Below are 25,576 nucleotides of genomic sequence, written 5' to 3' on the forward strand. Positions count from 1 at the left end.
TTACATTTAAAGTACATCTTATATCAGGAAAATGGCTTTTGACACTTAAGTACAGTAAATGTCATATACTTTAAGACTTTTACTTCAATGAGATACAGTTATAGTTCAATGAAATATATGCTGTTGATTGACTATACATGTGTTGTTTAACCCCCGGGACGCACCTTCCTGTGCCTGAAATCACAGGACTGTTGATTGACTTTGAAATATGATGGTGTCGTCTGCGTATGTTCGCATCCTAAAGTCAAAGCAACTCAGTTGTCGTTAAGTGCGGCCTTAATAAAATCTATGTCATCATCTTGAGATAAATAATCACCAAAATATGTAAGCTACAAGCAAACGTACGGGCACAACACTCGCTCCACGTACGAGTCCATAAAGATTAGAAGCCTTGACCGCTATAATTATAATAATCCCCCCCCAATCTTTAATTATAATTGCTTTAATCCCATGTCTGCACACGTCAGCCGTGCTCATCCGTCACCGCCTGATCCCGGGGGCTACATTATAGAACTATTGATGGAGGAATCATTAACTTTGTGATGATTCTATACGGGATTTCGTTTGGATTTTTTTTTGCTCCCTCATCTCGGGCCAAAACTGAGAGTCTTTACGGAGGTCACCTCTGTGAGAGGTCATGCTTTTCTTTCACTCGCGACAATAATAATAGGTCATATTGATCCCATTGACGTTTTGCTCATTTTAGGAATTGCCCGTCTCTTCCCGTCAACCGGTGATGAGGAGGCTTTGCCCGTAACGTCCGTAGGCGACATTGTCCGTGATCAATAAGCACCTTGGACTCACCCTCGGCTGATGTTTTACAGGATTATATAGAGAGCGGAATTGATTGAGTGCCCACCCCCCCCCTTATCTCAGATGGGTTCACGTTAATGTCCCAGCCTTCATTTAAAAGAGGTCGTAAAAGTGACGAGATGCACATAAATGTAGGAGATAACGAAAAAATATTTTTTTTGTCCATTCTGTCCCGCTTTCTTGGCATGAAATGAGAATGAAATGTCAGTTTGTGCAGCGTTTAGCCAAACGAGACGGGTAAGAAGAAGTACAAGGTAGTGCAATCGGTGAATCGCAGATACGAGAAGTTGCACGCCAAAGCCACCGTGTGGTTATTACGTTAAATTTCACTCGTGCTATTACAGGAAGCCACCTTTGTCAACTTAGAGGAGAGAGTTGGAAAAATGTCTGTATAGTTTCCATAGTTTTTTGGCTTTGAGACAAAAAATTTAAAAAAATGTTACTTTAAATGTGTTTTATACGCAAAATCTGGCGTTCGTGTTCAACGACAGTGTTTTTTCTTAAAGGCGCCATATGTTAGAATGTGGCCAAAAACGGTTACTACATTCAAATTCAAAAAACACCAAGGTCTTTTAGGTTTCTTTTTCTGACGTAAGTGGCAACCCGTGGTTGCTCGGCAGCTGAGACTCTACTGACTGCAATGATTGGTGGACGGCGGTAGGTGGCGCCACATGAAAACATGATTTCAAAACATAAACATATTTTTTTGAATGCAAATATTTTGGCTGTACTGTTGTTGTAAGTGAGCTCAGTATGTTATATGAATATTATTCCTGTGACATATTAGGAGGATTTTATGGCCAGTTGCTTTAGATTTATTACATAATGCACCTTTAAATAAAACTTTTACATTTCTTCATGCCGTACATTGCAATTAACTGCCAGATATTGAAGTTATTCTGGAAAAATGGACAAAAGCACTTAAGCACAGAACATTTTTTGGCCCTTTTATGGTTAAAATAAGCAAAAAAACAGTCATTTTCAGACTTGTTAAAGTGATTTAAAGGTGAAGTAAGTAGTTTATAGTGCCATCTAGAGGAGAGGCTGAAATTTACAACAAAGAACTGCTCCTCTGCTCAACCCCTCCCTTCCCTGAGCGCTACTGTATCCTCAGCAGGTCAAATGTCGTCCTCGTCGTCTTTCTCCGTGTCAGCAGATGAGGTTCGTGAGGCGAGGGAGAGGGCGGAGCTACCGCGGCCGTAGCAGACGAAGCGGAGAGAGTGGAGGCGGGACTTCCTGCTACAAGTAAAGCGACGCTTGATTTGTTCTCTCGCGTTTGTCCTTACAGGCTCCGGTAGAAACATGGCGTCTCGCTGCTAACAGTGGCTATGCAACCGCGGCCCGCGACCATGTTATTTTACATGACTTTTTGAAACACTACGAAAATATAACAAAAACTATTATACAGCGACTAGACAATGCAGGAGCACATAATATGTATAAAAGAGTGGATTTTGGGTTCATATAAACCCATAAATACTACACATTGTCCCTTTAAGTGTCTTGTAACGTGGCAGGTGTGAGAATTTCAGAAACTCCTGATCCACGGGGGATTTTTCGTGCAGTGTTTACAGCGAATGCTTTCGAAACGGAGAAAAAAAAAATGCCCAGCGAGCAGCAATCCTCTGTGTAAAATGTCACGTTAATGCCAGAGTTCAGAGGACAAAAAAAAAAAAAAAACAACCCCACAACTCATTAAAAAGGCAGAAATGCAGGAGAACCATCTGTGAATGCACAGCAGAGGGGCCGACGTCTCCCATGTGTGAGTAATAAAGTGGCCAGAGATTGGATGTGCATCTTTGGGCTTCGATGCACTGTCCATGAAACACGGAAGAGACTGAAATAACCTAAAATAGGGACTTGTTTTTTCACAGTAATTCCATTAATGGTTTCCAAAGGAAATGGCAGGGGGTGAGTTAAAAGAACCCCACAATTTCCCACTTGAAAGTGGTAAATATATGCGTCACCTTCCCTGCCTCATCACTCTGCTTCCAGGCTTTGTTCCTCCTGCTCTGGCTCAATCCAACCCTCTCATCCAGCTCAGCCTCCTTTGGCTTCATGTGCTGCACAGATCCACTCCCTCTGCTAACCCTCACTCACTCACTCACTCACTCACTCACCTACAGCGCTGCCATCGGCGCCTTAAATCTTCATTTTTATCACCCGAGTTCACATTCGCTGCAGTCATTAGACTTCACTCTCACTGATGCTTAAAATCACTTAAGCCTCTTTATTGCTGCTGGTTATTTGAATAAGGTTTATTCTTCTGCAGGTGATTGTCTTTGACAAAAGAGGAAACAAAGACACTGGTAAATGTGTGACTTAAATCTTAGAATTCGATCATTTTGCTGTATTTCTTGAAATGTCGACTCACAACATAACACCTAACCCTCAAAATGTCCGCATGTACTTTTATTATTTGCTTATTTTAACCATAAAAGGACCAAATAATGTTATTTACAATTTACTGCATGTTATAATTCTGTTTTAATAATTTAAAATGAAGAAAAAGAAAAACGTTTAGACTAGTATACAGTATAACACATATTTACAATTAAAAAAAAAATTGTATAAGGATGTTGTGGGTAAATGAATATCAACATAGTATGCTAATATAATATAATATAATATATAATATATACATGCAAGATTGTAGTGGCTAACTTATATAATGCATAACATATGCTGTATTGTATATATATATATATATACATATATATATACATACATATATACATACATACATATATACATTTATATATACATACATACATATATGCATACATACATATACATATATATATATACACATATATATACATACATATACACATATACATATATACATACATATACATATATACACACATATACATTTATATATACAGACATATACACATACATACATATATACATACAAACATGCATATATACACACATATACATGTATATATACATACATATATACATACATACATATACATTTATATATATATATATATATATATATATATATAAATATATACATATATATATATATATATTAAAAAAAAAATTTAATCCACAACATCATTTATTTTATTGTATTTGATCAAATTCTGTTCATTAGGCTCGGGTACTTTGAAAAGTGATGTAATATTCAACTGTACCAAATGTAGTAAACAACAGCAGGTAAGTGCCCAAAACAAAGATGGCGCTGCCCATTACCATCACGTACTAACAACACTGTTATGTAAATGTGTAAATCTACACGTAAATGTACAGATAATGATAGTGAATTATGTTCACAACACTCACAACTTAATTATTATTATTATGTACTCGTCGTCGTCGTCGCTTTACATCAAACCTATTTCCTCCGACTCGTTCTCAGCACGTCCGGCATGTTCACAATATCGAGCGCTGACGTTTCCTACGTGCCCTAAATCATTAATAAGTGTTAGCAATGTCAGCAATTATTTATAACTGGATGGTTGACGGACGGATGTACAGCAGTTTACTCCCACGTCGACTTATCATCGAGTTCGACTTCAGATCGAGAAACTCTAATAGTCACTTAATGCATTAACTTTGCTCCAGGCCTGTGTCCACTTGTGTCCAGCAAACAGTGTTTTTTTTTTTTTCTCAGAATAGAATCATACTTGTGGACCTTCAGGACCTTTCAAAGTGGTAATGTATCGCAATCACGCCTTGTGAGTGCTTAGGGAGCCTCGGGGCAACTGTGCAGTCGGCCCGGTTGGCCCATAGGACGAGTAGAAATCAGAACGATAACACTGTTTTATTAAGACTGGAGTGAACCATGAGGGGAAAATGGAGTGCAGCGAGGCGAAGGCCAGCCCAACACAGTATTGACGCTGCCCTCTGATGGCGGCTGTGAGCAAAACAACAACAAACAATTGGCTAAAGTGACAGAAAAGACCTTAAAGGGACAATATGTAGTATTTATGGGTTTATATAACCCAAAATCCACTTTTTTTATACATATTATGTGCTCCTGCATTGTCTAGTCGCTGTATAATAGTTTGTGTTTCATTTTCGTAGTGTTTCAAAAAGTCATGTAAAATAACATGGTCGCGGGCCGCGGTTGCATAGCCACTGTTAGCAGCGAGACGCCATGTTTCTACCGGAGCCTGTAAGGACAAACGCGAGAGAACAAATCAAGCGTCGCTTTACTTGTAGCAGGAAGTCCCGCCTCCTCTCTCTCCGCTTTGTCTGCTACGGCCGCGGTAGCTCCGCCCTCTCCCTCGCCTCACGAACCTCATCTGCTGACACGGAGAAAGACGACGAGGATGACATTTGACCAGCTGTGGATACCGTAGCGCTCAGGGAAGGGAGGGGGTGAGCAGAGGAGCAGTTCTTTGTTGTAAATTTCAGCCTCTCCTCTAGATGGCACTATAAACTACTTACTTCACCTTTAAACGCTCGGCTCCATCAACACGAATGCACAAAACGCCTCGGAGCCCCCGCGAGCGTCTGTGGAGATGCCGCGCTGAGGAAGCGGAGCTCGTGGAGGCAGAACGTCTGAGATAAAGGGGACGATGGACGGTGGGAACGAGTGGAAGGGATTAATTCTGACAGAGAGATGAGGACAGGAAAAAAAATTGATGCAGCGAGAGGTGGAGGAGGCAAGAATAGATTCAGTGGGAAGAAAAGAAAAAGCTAGTCCGGTGTGAACCCGAGCACGAGGTTAGGAGACGTTTTAAAAGGTGTATTTCAGAGCGATAACATTAAATAACAGTTATCATCATCACTACGATCTTCAACGTCTCGTCGTCAACCTCATCTGGGATTGACCCCAGCTCGTCATGTAACCCTCAGAAAAGGATAAGGCACTGAGAATGTTACCTTTGTTAAGATTTTGTCTTCTCTTCTGTTGGAGGCGTTTTTGAGAGGAGCACTGGGGCTTTCTAAAGTTTGGCAACTTTCGGCATGTCTGACCTGTAGTATTAGGCGTCCTGTGTTGCTTTTAACCGGGGTTTCATGGGTGGTGGGAGTAAAGTCGCACATTATGCAAGTCTCAAGTCTTAACCTTCAAGTCTCTGAAGTCTCATTCGCGCAAGAATCAAGTGAGTTGAGTGGCGTGAAGCACAGAAGATGAAGATGATTTCCCAGGTATTCCACATTAAATATCTGTCAGTCACTGCTTCATACATCTGAATTGTACATAAAAAAATATACATAATTATTATCAATAAAAAGAAAATAAATACAACTACACAGATAAAAATGTAAAGATCAGGTTGCCAGGTTTGTACGCAAGGCCCGCAAAAGCAGACACCCAAGGTTTCCCGTGCTCCAACAACAAATAATCACGCTAAGTGAAAATGTCCCATAAGTCAAAGTCATTTCAAGAACATATACAGAGTTTGCGACCCACAAATGGACATTTAAATTGAGAAGAAACATTAAAAAAAGCCTATATTTCAATTTAAGTAATCTCCGATGACATATAATGCTCGTTTTTACGACTAATAAACAGACGTGTCTTTCATAGAGCGCCTTTTAAAATGAACGTTAAAGTAATGCGTGTCTGACCCTGGGAACAGCTGCGTGTGTTTATAGACACATGCTTGTAAATAACTCTCCTCTGACCCAAGGAAAAACGTGCCTGGTATCTGCAAGTACACGCGCCGCGTCGACCTCAGCATTATTAGCATAAGATAAGCACATGAGCGGCATGGAGGCATTAAAACGTCGGAGCTGTGATCATTAACTTTTAATAAGCGTGTGTGTGTGTGTTTTTGCAAAGCTTTAGGAGTTGCACAGTGCTGTGAGATGTTCACTGCAGCAGCGTCAGTCACCGTGAATTACTGCTGCCGCTCTCGCCTCACGACTGCGGTAAATAAAAGTGCCGAGTCGTCAGTTCTCCTCGTCCGGGACGTAATATTACTGGATTGTTGACCTCATGAAATGACCGCTGTACGTTTTTTAAAAACAACTTAATCCCCGTTGATTGACAGTATTTTCTCTGAACTGGGCAAACTGGTGACTCAGCGATTTTTTTTAAATAGTTAAAGGGGAACTAGAGCGGAAGTTCCTATTATCGCTGTTTTTTTAAGTGTGTATCTGCGTCATTACCTTGTTTATGAAGCCCTGACGGTTCGAAACAAACAGTTCAGCCATTGCTGAGAACGTTGTGTTTTATTGTAATCTCGGGGCTCAACGAGATCACTGAAAATCCCGTAATAGTTACGTAAGCAGCGGTTCTCCTGAACAACCGATCGTCCTGCTCCGGGCACTAGTCCGGGCACATCCGGTTGCGTACATTGAACCGCAGAAGAAGAATAACGTCCGTTGTGGAGGTGTTTCACGAGCGACAGTGTCTTCTGACTCTGGGTCTGACTCCGGTTTAAAGTCATAAAAGGGACTGCGGCGGGGAGTCGTGACGAAGCTATTTTTAAACACTGTTAAAACAATGTTTTGATAATGAGGAGCAGTGCATCCACCGTTCCAGAGGGGGGCGCTGCGCTTCTGAGAACGGATGTGCTGGATAGTACTGGCCAATCACAAGACTCTGTCTTCTGGGGGTGAAAGTTCACTCTGAAATCTCGCAGCAGAAAAACACCGTCAGAAAAGAGGATTTCTATCAGCTAGTTTGCAGCAACTAGGAGGTTTTTGACCATAAAAACAAGTTCATATATGTAAGTAGACCTCCATAACTAACATTTATGTGCAACAGGACCACTCTATGTGACCTTTAATATCAGGATATAAAGACATTGCACTTCTATTTTGACATTATTATTATGCCTGGATGAAATCACATCATCATCAACCTATATCTCTGCCTGGTAGATATTAATCTTGCACGGTTATAGATTCTTTAAAAATGCAAAAGGGACACATTTTTAAAGGTTATTCATGTTTCAATAATTCAGCATGTTCTGCTGCCTTTGTCTTATTTTAACTATAAAAGAGCCAGTAAGTGGTTTTGCCCATTTTTCCAGAATAACTTTCAATACCTGGCAGTTATTTACAATTTACCGCATTAACAATTTAAAATGAATAAAAAAAACACCGTCGTTGTACACGAACACCACGTTTTGCATGTTAAATTTCAAAAAAATTGAACAATAACGCGCAACATTTGTTTGAGTTTTTGTCTAAATGTGCAAAAACAGACCAAACAACAAACTTTCCAACTCTCTCCTCTCTGGCGACAGAGACGCCGATTCGGCGAGTGAAATTACCGTAAATAACCACACGTGTGTGCCTGTAGCACAAATTGTCGCGTAATTACGGTAACGCAAAGTGTGCGATACGCTCGATGTTAAAGGGTTAAGAAGAACTGTACGGGCAAAAAAAACTTTATCGCCCCAAATTATGAACGGCTGCTGCTTTTTTTTTAATATCCTATATTTATCTAATTATCTGAGGATTGGCACAACCGAAATTAGAGTTGGGTGTGCAGATAATTATCGCTGACGGTTCCCTGTAGAGTTCTCAAATTGTGGGGGAAGGGGGGGGAAGGGGGGGTGGGTATAGGTCGTGGACGTAGCAGATTTGGGAACACTAATTCACAGCGGATATCGGCGCTAATGACAGCTGCAGAAGGTGTGAGTCACACACGGACTCTAAAAATACCTGCATTGTGTGTGTGTGTGTGTGTGTGTGTGTGTGTGTGTGTGTGTGTGTGTGTGTGTGTGTGTGTGTGTGTGTGTGCGTGTGTGTGCGCGCTCAGCTTGGACTCCACTTTGACAGGGAGAGACGACGAGGTGAAACTCATTAAACCGCAACTTAGCGACTGGAAAGTCTTTTGTAAAAGTACAGTCGTTTTTTTTTTTTTTTTTTTAATTGCAATAACTAACTCGCTGCATACATTAAAGCACCACGGTTACTATTTGGAAAGGGGCCGAAATGTAATTATACAGACACTAAAGATAAGATTCAACCAATTTTAATGGTGTCATTCGCAATGCCCTTGAAAGCCCCGTCTCGACCTTGAGACAGCGAATCCACCGCAAAGTTGTAAAACTTGGCTGAAAGTTCACGTCTTGAGGCTCCACCGGGATCATGTCAAAACACGGATGCATTATTTATCACAGAGGAGGAGGATTCCTCCCAAATCTTTGTGCATTCTTACTATAATGGCCTCCCCAAGGCCAGGCAAGGGCCCAGGGCTAACCCTGCAGCCTCTGGAGCTCGTGCTGAGATCATGTACCTGAGAACCAGGAAGACTCTAAACAGAGCGGGATTCATTATTCACAACCACCCTGAAGTAAAAACTCTCTCTTTGTGTCTAGAATCAAGCCCTCACTGTTTCCTCCGTCTCCACCTCCTTCTTCAAACACAGAAAATCAATCAGGTTCACCTGCAGACACGTCTGACGGTAAAAACAACACTCAAATTAGACATTGGAGCTTCATCACTATTGTAGTCAAAAGGTTGGATCGGTTTCCATGAGAGCAGATCGAGCTTCCATCACGGTTTTGAAAAAAACTGTTTTTTTCCCCCAAAATTTCCTATGTGAGGGAACCACAATGTAAAGAAACACATTTGTTTATAATAATAAAATATTAAATGACCCAATTCCATGAGACGTTTGGTATACATCTTCAAAAAGGTGTGGTTGCAGTGTGCATCCTCACCATTAGATGGCAGTAAAGCCTACACATGGGGCTTTAACAATTCTTAAAATGACAGCTAATTATTAGCATTATATAAATTACGTAAATAAACTATTTCTCATTTCCTCTAACTCTTTTTGTTACTCGTTACTAGCAAATAAAACCAGAAGAAGAGAAAAGTCATTTTCTTTTCGGAGTAAAAGTATTAAAAGAGTGAGGGGCTCAGTGGTAGGGGCAGTTGTCTTTCAACTGGAAGGTTGTGGGTTCAATTCCTGGCTTTGTACCCCATGTTTGCGCGTGTGAATGGGTGAAAGGGGGAAAACTATAGCTAGCCAGCAGATGCTAATGTCGAATGATGACGTATCGCTAACGCTACACGTGGTTAACAAACAGCTCATGAAAGTGTCAAAGTATTTTTGTATCAAAGTTATTAAATAAAGTCATTAATAAGAAATAATTAAACACAAACAAGCAGGAAACTGTTCCAGGCAAAGCTTAAGTACAGTTTACGTCATATACTTTAAGACTTTTACTTTTTAGAGTTCTAGCAAAGTCATTTTCTGGTAAGATACTCAAGTATGATGATGTTCCTATTGGTGTAGAATCAGGTAGAATTAAGAATTACGTTTTCAAAAACTTTACAATCTACATCCAGAGTCATGGCATGTTTCCTACGGTAGCCCTGAATGGACAAACCCAAAACACTGCCTTAAAAGATGTGGTTGCAGTGTGCATCCTCACCATTAGATGGCAGTAAATCCTACACACGGAACCTTTAAGAACTCTTAAAATGACAGCCAAATTGTGTTATGTTATCATTATATATATAAATTAGCATTAGTTTGAAACAGTGAAAAATCAGCAAACCATAGCTTTAATATGCAAAAAAGTAAATAAATATTTAAACCTTGCCGTTTTATCGTTCCGTCCCTCTGCCTGATCGACCCCATTGCGTCACGTTTTTAAATATTTGACGAGCGCTGTAATCCCCCCCCCCCCCCGTTTAAGTACAAATATAGCATCGCCCTTGTTGTGTCACCTCGAGTCAGGAAATTGGGATCAAGCGATCCGTCGCCGGGAGACATCCGATACCGACAGACTGCTGAGCGTCAAAAAAACAAAAAACAAAAAAACAAACACCATTACGCACGGTTTGCAGTTTCAACGTGAGGCTCGACTTGGAAGTGCTTCAGCGCCACAGAGACACAGACGCTAAGCAGTTGACCTTGTTAGTGTCATGTACGGCAGATTTTTACAGCGAGCTGGGAACAAAAAAAAGAAAAACCTTGAGGCGTTCCGGGGCTGGAGCCGGAGCGCAGGGACGCTATTAAGACGGAGCTGGGAGCAATAAGTGCTGACGGTGCAGGAAGCGCCCGCGATGCTCCTCATCCCCAGAAGCTTCTGGTGTGTTTTCAAACGCGGGGATTTAGACTAATGGTTTTTATGCGAGTGCAACTTCTTGGAAAGAAATGTTTAATGGGATTGAACAGGTAATAAAAACAATCTTTTAGTATAAATGGAATTGGGGGGGGGGGGGGGGGGGGTGCAAAAAGCCACATGTTAAGATTTAACATGCATACTGTAGGTTAGTCTCTCTATTATGCGGATGTCATTTGAAGTGGAAAATTATACATGTTATTTATAGATATTGACGTCAACATAATGGGTTCTTCTATAGGTCAAACTCCAGCCATTCACTAAATTCTATTCAGTAGTTTTGACATTTCAATTGTTGTCATTTCGAACAATGACGCACATTTACATGAAAAAAAAAAAAAGCCCAGATATTATCAGATATTATGCGTCCGTGTTGTCGTATCGTTTCATTCTTATCTCAGCGCTTTTTGCCCTATTCTTTTTTGTTTGTTTGTTTGTTTAAGAACCAGCTCATGGCAAAATTCCAAATGAATAAATGTAATTTAAATGAGCGAAAGTTGTCTGTGACCCGTGGATGCGTTTGTGAGCTCGAGGCAAAAACAGTTGTAATGATTTAAATTGAAATCGACAGGCAGACACACCTCTTCCTCTACCTCAAAACTCTTCAGTGCGCCAGTTAAAGCCAGGGTACGCAACATAGCTTTGGGTTTTTACTGATTTATAATTCCCAAAATAGTGATTCGGGATCGGGTAAATGAAGGAATACAAACGAAAAAGTAGACTTCCGCATCTTCTTTAGGCGCCATTTACAGTCTTGAAGTCGTCTGGTCCATGACAGGAGACTTAAGCCACTTTTCCACTAGCGCTACTCAACTCGACTCGAGTCTAAACTTTATAATTAACTGATTCTAATGATTCAGTTAGACTGAAAACAACTGCTTTACAAGTCACTAGTTTGTGTGCGTCTTGTGTAAAAATGCCGTGCTGTGGTGACTCCGCCCACGTTGACGATGTCGTAATGGAAAAACCAACCAAACTGTGTAAAGTCGAGCCGATTCTTTGACAATTTGTTGTTTTTCTTGAAGGCTAACTTTGGCATACTTGGCTCCTTGTTTGGTGTCAAAATGCCCACGTAGATTTGTACTCTTTGACGACCGACACGGCCTCATAACAGAAAAGACATACCGGTTTTTTCTCCTTGAAGCACAAACATGTATTCGCCTTCCCATCTTTCTCGAAACCGCCTTCAATCTGCACCGATCTTTCTCTTCCTGGATATTTCAATCTCAATTTCACTCGTTGCATGATGCATATCCAATGATACACTGCAAACTAGTGGCGGGATGCCGTCACTTCACGGGTAACGCAATCGCCATGCATTGTGGGAAATTAAAGCAGCTTAGACGTCACAGGAGAAAGTCAGAAAACAAAAGATATTGCAGCAAAATTGTGGGTGAGATTTAGGGCGCTTTCACACCACTAGTTTGATTATTTGATCCGCACCAGGCAATACAATTGTTATTATGTAACATATGACTCCAGTGTGGTCCGCTTTCACACCGGCAAACGAACCAAAATTGGCCCGATTGACGTTTCATCAATGTGTTTATATCTTCCGGTAGAAAAGCGCCACTTTTGACTCACTATGGAGCAACACGTTCGCACGTTGCTACTTGCTCTGATCTTCGTTTATTACATTCTCTGTATTGGCCATTTTTGGCAAAATATCCAATTTGAGAATGAGTCGCGGCTGCGTCTGGAGAACAATCAGCTGATGCGCCGGAGTCGGCGAAGACGTATAGCGTGTCATTTCAGGCAGAGGAGACGCGCTATTTTCATGAATGTGGTCGTGCTAACTATGAGACGAAGATTGCTCCAAAGACCTACAAGGTTGGCTATGTCCATGGCATTTACTGCAGAATATGGTTTGGACCCGAGTTGGCGTTCTCACCAGAGGGACCGCACCAGAGTCTGACATTTGGTGCGGAGTCAAGCGGACCGAGACCACCTCTTTTTGGCGGTCTCGGTCCGCTTGCGATTGATGCTTTCGCACCAACGAAAACGAAACGGACTAGAGTTTTTGGTTCGAATGGATCGCTTGGTGCGCACCAACTGCTGTTGGCGTGAAAGCGCCCTTAGCTCCAGAGGATGACGCTCTCCAAATTGGAACACTTCTAAATTGACCGTAGGTGTCCAAAGTTTACCCCAGCTGAGATCGGCGCAGCGACGCCCTCAACCCTCCTGTGGAGGATAAAGAGGTAGAACAATGGATGGACGGATGGTGGTAATTGGCAAAAAAAAAGCCGCAAAAGGTTTCTATGACTCGCATTCGTATCTGGTCCAAGACCACGAACTCGAGATCTGATCTGATTTGAAGAAGTGAAAATAGATCGCAATATATGACTCACTTCAGTCTTGGTAATCTGAGTGCAGAGTGTTTCAGATGGAGAGATTGCTTCGGGTTATTTGTTGAATATCATGTACGTGTGTGTGTGTGTGTGTGTGTGTGTGTGTGTGTGTGTGTGTGTGTGTGTGTGTGTGTGTGTGTGTGTCCATCTGCTCCTCTGGAGGTAGACACTCATTCCTAAAACATGACTATTCAAAGTGAAGTCCATGCGCATGAGAACTCAACTTTCAACGAGAGACGATAATCTTCAGCCGAAACCCGGCTGTAATCCTAACCTTTTACAAAACGCATGTCCACCACCAGAAAGAGTGAGTCACGCGGCCGTTAATGAGAGCACACCACTGATCCCCCGCGTGCTGTGACTCACGTTTCAAGGTAAGCGAGCAAGCAAAAACATTTAAACTGTTGTTGTTGTTGTTGCTTTGTCCCTAAAAACATCCTCAAAGTTATAGCGGCCGGTCAGCGGTGGACAGATAATGATTTTATCGCTCTTTTGTCCACACCGTCTTGTCCCTCCTCCTTTAAATAAAGACACTATTGAAAAGCAAAGACATTTCACCCTTTTGCACACGTGCTAACGAGGCATAGACAAATACGCTCCAGGGTCGGTCATTAGCCGTAATGACAGCCAGGTGTTTGTGCAGCGAACGGCAGCGATGGGGTGGAAATCTCCATACGTATCGTAGACACGTTTGTGTAAATGATAACGAGGCGACAAACTTGAATTAAAGTCGAGGCCGAGAGATAGTTTAGCTGACGTTAAGCCTTGGATTTTGAGTTTGGCAGGAACAATTTAGTCGAGTTTCTTTTTAAAAAACCAGGACAGATATAAGAGGAAGAGGTTCTTTCAAGCTCGTTACGTCACTGGATCGATCAAAAGCCTGCTCCAATGTGCAGGGTCCTTCGAAACTCTATAAAATAAAGATCTCGTCCACATCACACACAAATTCGAAGAAGCCAGCAGTAAATGACAACAATGGCATAATCTGCATCTACATGTTGAGCGTTTTCACCATTTGTTCCACATTGGAAAATGTTCCATATTGAACAGATAGGAAACACACTTTGTGTTCTGCTTTTTTTTTTTGTGCAAAAAAAAACAGATTTGTCCACTCACTAATGAAGATTAAGCGATTTGTGAAGAAAAATCCTCCTCCTGCTGTCAGAGCCTCTCCGTGAGTCTGTCATTTATCACCATCCAACAGATAATTGGGACACTACTTGTGTATCGCAGCAACGGAAGATTTTTATTTGGTTTATAGGAAGTTACCTAGCTAAGGTGGTGTATAAGATTTAGATTTAGGGCCAATTCCAATTCCTATCTTAACCCTCAAGCTCAACCCTTAATCTTGACTGACCCTCAAAACCAAGTGTTGAGGGTTATTTTGTCACTTAGAAATGGGACATCCCTTAAATGCAGATACGTCTTCAGACTGTAGGGGGCAGAATAACGCGAAAGCTGCGTCCAGTCTGTCAACTCCAAAAAAGAAGAAGAAGAAGAACACATTTACGTCACGATTATTTATTACGATCCGTTTGTAAAGTAAATTGAAAAGTGAACAATATCGACGATCGCGTGTCCGCACCGGCCGGCTATCGACAAAAGATCGTAAAATAAAAATAAATGTTACGCAACAATGACGTAAGTAAACCATAAAATGGGCCTAAACTAAGATACTACTTACCCGGTGTTTATCGCACAATTGTGGGGGTAATATACGCTTGTTACCCGCCGTTAGCTCCACAATCCTGGGGGGATATAGCCTGACTGAATTCAGGCAAGCGTTTTATTTCCATCGTTCATGTCAGAGGTCATTGCACAGCAGAAGTAAACAAACCTGCGCTAACGGCGTTAAATCATTCTAATCACGTTAATCTCTACTTTAAATAGTAATTTGATATTAACATGAATGCGTTTAACCTAATTCAGTTTTTTTGTCGCCATCAGCAGCTGGTGGACCGTACTCAGTTATACCCTCTGTTTGACTCCGATACTTTGTTCTAAAAATGGGACTAAAAATCCTCACAAACTCAGATGAGGCTGTGAAGATAATAACTCCACAGAGCGACGGAGACCGAACTCTCACATCTTTTCCGAGGAAAGGGGAACAATAGAAGTGCATTAATTTTATCTTCTTTTTCTTTTGTCGTGCCGTCGTCAGCGAAGACGTTTGTTCCGCAGATATTAAGTTCAATGTTGTTCCATCTTCTCAGAGCCTTGGCAGACTCTCTCATATACATTATATAAACGCCGATATACCACCAATGATGGGATGTACCAAAGTGCATTTCCACTGAATTAGCAAATGTCCGTACTTTCTATTACAATGCATTACACTAGACAAGGATGTTTACCCTTATAACTTCATGCCTTTAATGAGTTAAAAAGGCAAGCATTGGCTTACTTTTAATCAATTGGAAAAGTTAATGTGGTACTTAAAATTTTAACTCTTGGTCGGTTTATTTGTGCTTTTACTTTTAAGTTCTCTTGAATGAATAAACTCACCCTCTTTGCCAAAATCCCCTTCCAATTTGTCAAACTGAACCCCTTTGTTTGCCAAAATCAATGAAGACCTCAAGCCTCGATGCTTCTCTTCACCTCGTTTCCCTTTCCGGCGTTGTTCAAACTCATTCCTTATTCATACGAGAGTCGCCGACTTGAGTGTTTGAACCGGTTGAATACATTAGCAGATTGTGGCTAATTAGCAAACACTTAACGCACCGTTAATGTTGCTTTCTGACTCGGTGTGTGTCTATAAGAGCGGCGCGAGGCAAGCAGACGACAGCAGTCATCGGTTTTCACAACAACAGCAATCGCAGACGTCAATCATCACATTTTAAACTGTGAAACAACCAGATGTGCATCATATTTTCAGTCAAATAAACCAACGCTAGCAGCGCTACTACTACCGCTGCTAGCGTTGGTTGCTGCCAACATTTGCGTGTCTTTAGTCGTGGAGAGAGCCGTGCCATGTCGTACTCTAGTCGAACGGGGTCAACCTCTGGGTCAAGACTCCTCAAAAAGTGTTTGCTTGCCGTTAGCCTGCCGTCTGTGGCTAGCGTTAGCCGTGCGGCTAACTTCCGGCCGGTTATGTCACAGTCAAAAAACAGACAAAATAAATCTTAAATCTTCTTCATAAAAAACTGAAACTGAGAAGTTTAGACTTTGTTTTACCACCGAAAAACATAAAATAACCAAAATAAGGAACTGTTTGGTACTGGTGCTATATTCCAGATGGGACCGTATCTATGTTCCCCGGGTCCTATGTTCCCTGGGTCCTATGTTCCCTGGGTCCTATGTTCCCCGCTTTGTATGTGACTGGGGAACATAGGACCCTTTCTCTAAAAAAAGGGTTCTATGTTCCCCGCTGTTCATCCAAAAGGACCCGGGGAACATAGGACCCTAACCCTAACCCTTTACCCTGGAGCTCCACACCCAGGCTTCCACAAAGTGGGGAACATAGGACCCTTTTTTTAAAAAAAGTCCAATGCTCCCCGATCTGGGAACATAGGACCCGGGGAACACAGGTACGACCCCTTCCAGATACCAATTACCGGTACCGTATCGGTTCAATTATGAATGGTACCCAACCCTAATGACCACAAGTATCTGTATTATAATTGTTTGGGGATATTTTGTTGGCCAGTGTGCTAGTTCAATCTAACACAAGGTGGATTCGCTGACCTACAACACCGAGGCAAGTTCAAACATCTACCAAGGTGAATGTGAGTCTGCCAACGCCCGTGGGATTGTGTGGCAATGAACAGCACATACGTCGGATATGTAGAGAAAACGGGGCTAAAGCGACGGATTCCTGTGGCTTTAGCGGTGCCGAGCACTGAGCTCAAAATGGTTTCATGAAAGCTCAGGCGGGTTGTGCTTTAGCCTGTAAAGTCTGAAAGGAGCCTTTACGCCGTCTGTGATGTCGAGGGGATGTGGAAAGCAAACAGTATATTATATATACATAGGAGTACAGGAGCAAACGCACGCTCAAACGGAATCTTTCCCTTTAAAACACTCGGGCGTCTTTGTCACGGAGTCTCCAGAGAGAGACATTTTCAGGGAGGACGGAAAATGATACCACAGCAGAACGCAGTTCCCTTACAGAGAACTTTTTATTTGAATAACTCGTGACACGCACACATATTCTTATATTTCTATCATTTTAAGACTTTATTTGGACAGCATACCCGAGGCCTTATACCTAACCTAGAAACAAGGTTTAGCCACATTAGCGCCAGGGTTTGGTCTTCATGAGGACTACTAGTCCTGATTAGGTCAGAGTTCATGCCAGAAAAAAGGTCTTAAAGGGATCACCGGACACTGCATTGACTTTTTGAGAGCCAAAACATTATATTGAACCTTTAAAGGTGCATTATGTAATAAATCTAAATAAACTAATATCCTAATATGTCACAGAGACTCAGGAATAATGTTCATATAACAAACTGAACTCACCAACAACAACAGTACAGCCAAAAAAAAATATTTTGCAGACTGCAAATCATCATTTTGGCATGTGGCGCCACCTACCGCCGTCTACCAATCATTGCAGTCGGTAGAGTCTCAGCTGCCGAGCAACCACGGGGTTGCCAGTTACGTCAGAAAACGAAACCTAAAAGAACTCGGTATTTTGAATTTGAACGTAGTAACCGATTTTGGCCACATTCTTACATATGGCACTTTTAATGTTACCAGTTTATGTCTAACTCTAACTTTAAGTCACCAAAATTCAAATCTAGCCACAAGCTAACCCTCATATTTTTGGGTTAGGGTTTTGCCTAAGTAAGACCAGTTTGTGGTCTCCATGAGGACTACGGGTCCTGACAAGGTCCTAAAGAAATGACAATGCATACTACAAAGTATGCACACACACACACACACACAGTGAGCATGTCTGTCAGATAGATGAGGATTAATTGGGACATTTGAAACGGTGAAGGATAAGTATAAATACATCAATTGTCAAGCCAAGAAGAACTGTCCACCAGGTTAGACAAGGATTATTAATAATGCTGGAGTATTTTTAATGTGTGTTTTTTTTCTCTCTCTCATCCATCAGATGGAGATGAAACGCGTCTCACAAATTGTTCTCACGGACTAATTGAGCCGTGAGACCCGTTTTGCTCTGAGGCCACGACTGCAATTAGTGCGCCATGTCTACAAATACAAATAGAAGGGGATGAGAATGAATGGTTTGCGCGGTCACACACACACATTCACATTTAAAAAAAAAAAAACTTGAAATCCCACATGTTCTCAGGCTCATCTTAGAAACTCTGTCCTCCGTCATTGGCTCATTTGCGTAAAAAGGGAAACAAGGATTGCCCAGGAGGATAAATCAGGTCAAAACGAGATGGACGTGGCATCGTTATGAGACTTTTTTTTTGGGGACAAAAAACCACATTCACAATGAATGGTGATATTCTCCCTGGTGAAACTCAAAACATCCCAGTTTGTGAAAATGGTGGCTCATTCTCAAGTACAGTATGATTCCCAGACATTTCCAGGAAGAAGAAGAAAAAAAACACACAATTGGAAGGATGCATATTTTTGGATCTTCACTGTAGAACGACCAATTGGGAATGATGACTTTCAGGAAACAGACTGGAGGTTAAATTTAAAGACAGAATCAAAGCAGAGATTCGAGTTTGATAGATGCTTCCAAGACTCTTCCATGGTTCAGATTAACACATTATTGGCTACGCAACAGCTTCCTGTGGTGATTCTCTGCAGCTTCGCTCAAAGACTGTTGGTACAAATAAAAAATTGTTTCGCTTTGGACGGGTCCAAAAGAACTTGTTAATCCACGCGATATTTTACTCTGAAGTTGTCTTTCCTCGGCAGCGGCTTATTTCGCTTCAAAGAACATCATTTAAATGAAGGTTTAAAGTGCGACCCTTTTAAGTAAGTAAGCCACTGCAACAAAAAAAAAAGAAAAGGATAATTTCCCACTCCGGCTTCAGAAGAACTAAGATAAACATTCCCGCTGTGAAATGGAGAGCGGCATAAAGGAGCCAGAGCCTTAATGGACAGTTGTTGTAAACATCCAGTTTTGAAAAAGCAGCTCTGCAATCAGCGAGTACAAATTGGTCGGAATTAAGATTAAACGTGCATTATGTAATAAAATAAAAAAAATCCTCCTAATATGTCACAGAGACTCAGGAATAATGTTCATATAACGAACTGAACTCACCAACAACAACAGTACAGACAAAATATTTGCATAAAAAAATATATTTTGCAGACTGCAAATCATGTTTTGACACCACCTACCGCCGTCTACCAATCATTGCAGTCGGTAGAGTCTCAGCTGCCGAGCGACCATGGGGTTGCCAGTTACGTCAGAAAAAAACGAAACCTAAAAGACCTCGGTATTCTGAATTTGAATGTAGTAACCGTTTTTGGCCACATTCTTACATATGGCACCTTTAAAGGTGAAGTAAGTAGTTTATAGTGCCATCTAGAGGAGAGGCTGAAATGTACAACAAAGAACTGCTCCTCTGCTCAACCCCTCCCTTCCCTGAGCGCTACGGTATCCTCAGTCGGTCAAATGTCGTCCTCGTCGTCTTTCTCCGTGTCAGCAGATGAGGTTCGTGAGGCGAGGGAGAGGGCGGCGCTACCGCGGCCGTAGCAGACGAAGCGGAGAGAGAGGAGGCGGGACTTCCTGCTACAAGTAAAGCGACGCTTGATTTGTTCTCTCGCGTTTGTCCTTACAGGCTCCGGTAGAAACATGGCGTCTCTCTGCTAACAGTGGCTATGCAACCGCGGCCCACGGTCATGTTATTTTACATGACTTTTTGAAACACTACGAAAATGAAACAAAAACTATTATACAGCGACTAGACAATGCAGGAGCACATAATATGTATAAAAACGTGGATTTTGGGTCATATAAACCCACAAATACTACACATTGTCCCTTGAAGGCTTTCGCGGCGCACGTAGTATCTGCTCTCGGGTCGTCCTGCAGCAAGTGACACTCAAGCACAGAGGACATTTCAAGAGCATCCAACACACCCTCCTTCATCTGCTGAAGCAGCAGGGCCATTCCACGTACCTTATGTACCCCGATCACAGCGCTGACTTCCTGAGTGAATTACCCGCGACTCAGACAGATACACTTAGCGTATACAACGCGTTCATGCAAAAGTGTTTACTCTTATACGCTCGCAGATGCTCCGTTGCAGCTAAACGGGCTTGTTGTCAAACCCCCCCCCCCCCCCCAGGTATAATCGAATTTCACAAACATCGCGCCAGACTTCATCCCGACCAAGATAAATAGATTAGTCATCGGAATTAAGTTGCGATAGGCATGATGGGACCCATAATATGCGAGAGGTGGACCGAGCCCCCAGTGATAGATGGGTGCACGGCAGAGGTGTGGAGGACGGGAAGGGGGCGACGTTGGTAGACAGATGCAGAGCTCATTACGATCACCTCAAGCAGGGGTGAAGGTGGAGCGGACTTTTGCTGTGGGGTTTTCTGGGAACGTTTCCCAGATCTCACCGGTTTTAAAAGTTTCCTTTAACGTAGAGCCAAAACTCAAACGAGCATGAACGCTCTCGCTAATACCTGCCAGGGATTCAGGCTCACAAACACACACACACACACACACACAAAGCCTTTCTCTGTGGAGGCGAGTCAATATGACGCTCAGTATCGGTATTGGTGCAAAATCATTGGGTCAGAAATTTGGAACAACATCAGATATGATGAAAAAAAAAAACCCTCAGCATCACATGACATCCCTGAGCCAGGGCTGTAAAGAGATGCCACACTGCGTTTATCATGTACGCTGTGTGGAAAAAGAAAAAACATCCAGTTTTGATTTGGTTTGTGTCAAAAAAGCTGCTTTTTTGGTGGTTTATTTGTACGACTTGTGTAAGAGCCATTCAGTGTGTGCCTATATTTGTTGTATTTTCTTACAAATAACTACTATTATCTCAGGCATTTATGATCCAAACACACTTGGATTATTAGTAAGTCATCTGTCAAGTTTGAAGCCTGTCAAGCGACCACTTGGACAGTTATGCCAGATGTTCCTTGCGTTTACTGCATAGACAGATGTTCAGTTCTGAAATGGACGATTGGTAACCCTGATCTTAACCTAACCAAAGTTCTAATCTGAGCCTTAAACTTCACCAGTTCCTCAGAAATTAGGTTCTGCCAGAGTTTGGTCTCCATGAGGACTATGAATTTATGCCAGAAAAGGTCCAAAAAGAGATTAAAAACGCGAGAAAACACAGGGCAACATAGCTATTCTTGTAAGGACGCTGCATTGACGTCATGCAATATTATACTGAACCTTAAATATTACCAGTTAATGCCTTGCACATAATGTGAAAATGGCTGTATCAGACTGATAGTACTATCACAGAAGCTGCAGAGGTGAAGGGGATCCTGTTAATCTCGCCTGTAATTGAATGAGATTCCATAGTAAACCCACGGACGGCTGATATATCGAGGTAAAAACAACATGGAGATGGAGTTTAGGTAAAATGGAGACTGAGAGATGAGTGTGAATTGCCGTTTGTCTCTGTAAGTTGGTCCTGTGACCCTCAAAGGACAGCCAGGTGGATGGATGGATGAACATAGGAAGAGGACTGCCCTCCGCCACATGCCTTGTCTTGCGGGTCACTTTGCTTAATTCCCTTAATGTGCGGATTAGGATGGACGGACGGAGCTAACGCAACCGTGTCTTCATTTTGCATCACTCAACCCTCTCTTCCTCGTCTCCTCTCGCACCATCACCCCCGTTTCTCCTCAGCTTAAAGAATGGATGGTTACAAGACGACAACAGACGGGTTAGCGGCAGGATGTCTGATATGATGTGCTGCGATACAGCTCGGAAAGACCAGGCTTTAGCGGATGTTGGTCCTGTAGCCTCTTATGTGTCCCGAGGGAGTCTTGTGCCTGCGAATGTCTTACGTTTGACCTCCGACAGACTTGGTGAGGTGAGACGTATTTTCTTGGCAGGCGTACGAATGTGAGGATGAAGAAGTGGTAGCCGCGAGGAAGCTGTAAACCCACACTTCAGACTTTCCCTCTTGGCAATGTTCTTCCACTTTTACTTCTCAGCTCCAGCCATCAATGCCGCGAGGCTCTGGCAGTTGCAAACTCACATAAAAGGTCAAACGTGGCATTTATTTGGATGCGTTCCCGAAAAAAGTGCTCTCTGCGGAGTCCGTACATGTGGCACAGTAAATAATAACAGGCAGGAAGTGAAAGGGGAAGGTGGAACGCTGCGTGAAACAGGGCACCCAACGTCTCTGTAGCACAATGCTAGGTTATTACTCGCAGAAAACATGCAGTCGCATGACATCAGACCAAAAATCACTGCGATATGGGTTGAAAAAGCCACTGCCAGATTGACATACCGTAGTATGTAACCCATCTGTAGCTAGATTAAAGGGATAGTTCGGAATCCGCAAAATGTTGCCTAATTAGCTTCCTTTATTCTATCAACAATCAGAATTGTGCGGAATGAGTAGATCGTAGACTTCGACAGATGGTGCGAGCAAAAAAGATTATAACGGAACCTTATGAGATCTCTTCTGTATCAACCCACCGTATTTGAAGGGAATTAAATATGGCTTCCTGATGCTAGTGTTGACTTATTAGCAACATGGAAGTGCGACAACTTAAAGTGATAGTTCGGAATTTTGGACATAAGACCTATTTTCCAACTCAGCCGGTGTGATGGAGACGTCTGGAGACGTTTTCAAGAAATTTCATTCAGTTCGTCTAGTTGCCGAGTTCGCTGATGCTATGGCTAGCGCAAGTCAATGATACAAGTTAGCATGGCATTAAAAACACTCATACCGACTCCACAGTGCACCCGAGGCAAATCGATTGTAACGGCAGACTATCGATGTACATATCTGTGTTGATAGAATAATATTTGAAACAAAACTAACGTCGCATCGCATGGATTTTTGAGGGACTACTTTCTCAGCACTATACTTCCGGGAGCGGAATCAGTCCGCCGATGCCGGAAGTATGCTGCTGAGACATAAATCCTTCAAATTGCAAGGTTGGTTTTATTTCAAACATTCTATCAACACATATTATATGTACATCGATAGTCTGCCGTTACAATCGATTTGCCTCGGGTGCACTGTGGAGTCGGTATGAGTGTTTTTAATGCCATGCTAACTTGTATCATTGACTTGCGCTAGCCATAGCATCAGCGAACTCGGCAACTAGAGGAACTGAATTAAATTTCTTGAAAACGTCTCCAGACGTCTCCATCACACCGGCTGAGTTAGAAAATAGGTCTTATGTCCAAAATTCCGAAACTTTCACTTTAAGTTGTCGCACTTCCATGTTGCTAATAAGTCAACACTAGCATCAGGAAGCCATGTTTAATTCCCTTCAAATACGGTGGGTTGATACAGAAGAGATCTCATAAGTTTCCGTTATAATCTTTTTTGCTCGCACCATCTGTCGAAGTCTACGATCAACTCATTCCGCACAATTATGATTGTTGATAGAATAAAGGAAGCTAATTAGGCAACATTTTGCGCAGAGCTACGGTGGGGGATTCCCTTTCAGCGTTATTCACGGGGGCCGTCTGCGCTGCATTGAAACAGATACGGCGTCTCATCTATCCGTTGTCACTTCGCTGTCACTTTGTTGTAAAGCGAAATCAAAGCGCGGGAGGACTTTCTCAGGCATGTTGTTCCCATCGCAAAGAGCGTTCCCAGGTGTGCGAGACATCTTCATCGCGAAAACAATCACCCACTTCAAAGAGTGTAATGTCAGCAGGGGATTTTAGATAATTAAGTAGACGTACAAATCTCATATCACTGTCTTTTCTCTCACATAATGACCGAGATAATGATTATCCCTGCAGCTCAGTTGTGTTGTATGACTGATTGTAAATCTCTTAGAGGTTTACAATGAGACAATCGAGCGAGAATAGCAGCAGAGTGTACATATTTGATTAGCTTTGCATTATTAATGTGTTTGGAAGGACTCGTTGAGTTGTGAAGGAGAAAATTAACACTAAAGTTACTTTATTTCACTGCCTTATATCTCGGTAAACCTTTCCTCTGGGATTGGACCTCAGGTGAGATCAGGTCTCCCACACCTTGGTTGACATCAAAGTCAAGGACTTTTCCGGACCATTTCCCCTCTTAAATTCAAGGACCCGAATGTGCGGACATAGCCGTGATGGCGTTCGACTTTTGGCGTTTTGGCGTAGCCATGATGGCGTTCGGCTTTCGACTACAAAGCCAGTCTTTGTAATGCTCTTGCTTAACTTTACTCGCTCATTGTTCTGCAAGGAATCTCACCTCAACGGCAGAGAGAGAGTGGACAGTGTCCAAGGCCTTATTCTACGTACAACAAGCAATGCGGGGCAATGAAACAGTAGGGGGCGTTGTGACAAACAAGGGGGACGTCTACCGCATTAAAAGCACCGCAAGAACTTTTAATGACCCATCTCCATTTAGGTCGCTTTTCAAAAACTTTCAAGAGACTTTTAAAAGGTGCACTTTTTTTTCCCCCATCTGGATGAACATGTTTTTCAAAATGAAGAGAGTGGAGTGGAAAATAATGTCTAGACATAATGTACAGTACATGTTGCAAGCAGAGACATTTCCTTTACACAGACTTTGGATATAAACCAACAACCAACAGCTGGTTGGCTTCGATTTGGAATAAGATACAAAAATAAGGCTCCCTTTTGTTTTGTACGTGTGATTATTCAAATGAAAACTGTCAGTTTAACATTTTGTTAATTTGTTTTTCTTACTTGCGGTGGTGAGGTAACTTTTCTTTTATGTCATGCCAACTGGAATGACTGGAATTTGGTCAAGGTTTTACTGTAGGAAATTATATATTTGTCAATTTCACAACAATCTGCTGTAGCGTCTTTCATCACGACAGAGCAACGACATCAACGAGAACCATATAGAACCATTACAGACCATCAGTAAGTCCAGTTATCTCATTCCACACACACACTATAACTTGTTGATATAATTAATTGGACGCCTCAGCAGAGGGAGAGGAGTAGACACGGATGACGTATATAGATTTTCTTCAACAACAACAATCTAAATCACCTCGAAAAAACCACAAAAAAATATCACGCACAAAGAGGAAACGCTCCCGCAGATATAAATCGCGAAGACAGGGGATCTCTGTAGGAATGTGTTTTCTTACAAATTACTTATAATTAATCGCAGGTTTTGTTATTGAGGTCCAGAAAACCCTTAAACGGAATGAGGATCACGAGCTCCGTTTCCCCCTTTAATCAAATGGCGGAGCCCATGGAGGAGTCAGAGTTGCATCCTCCTCACCGTGTGAGGCCTCGCTGTTATTTAATGCCGACAGGATGAGACCTTTGCCAAGTTTGAGCCGGACTATTGTTGCATCCACACCAGTTATAGGTGCTAACTC

Source organism: Microchirus variegatus (genome assembly GCF_963457635.1).
Source record: "Microchirus variegatus genome assembly, chromosome: 17".
Taxonomy (NCBI): domain Eukaryota; kingdom Metazoa; phylum Chordata; class Actinopteri; order Pleuronectiformes; family Soleidae; genus Microchirus; species Microchirus variegatus.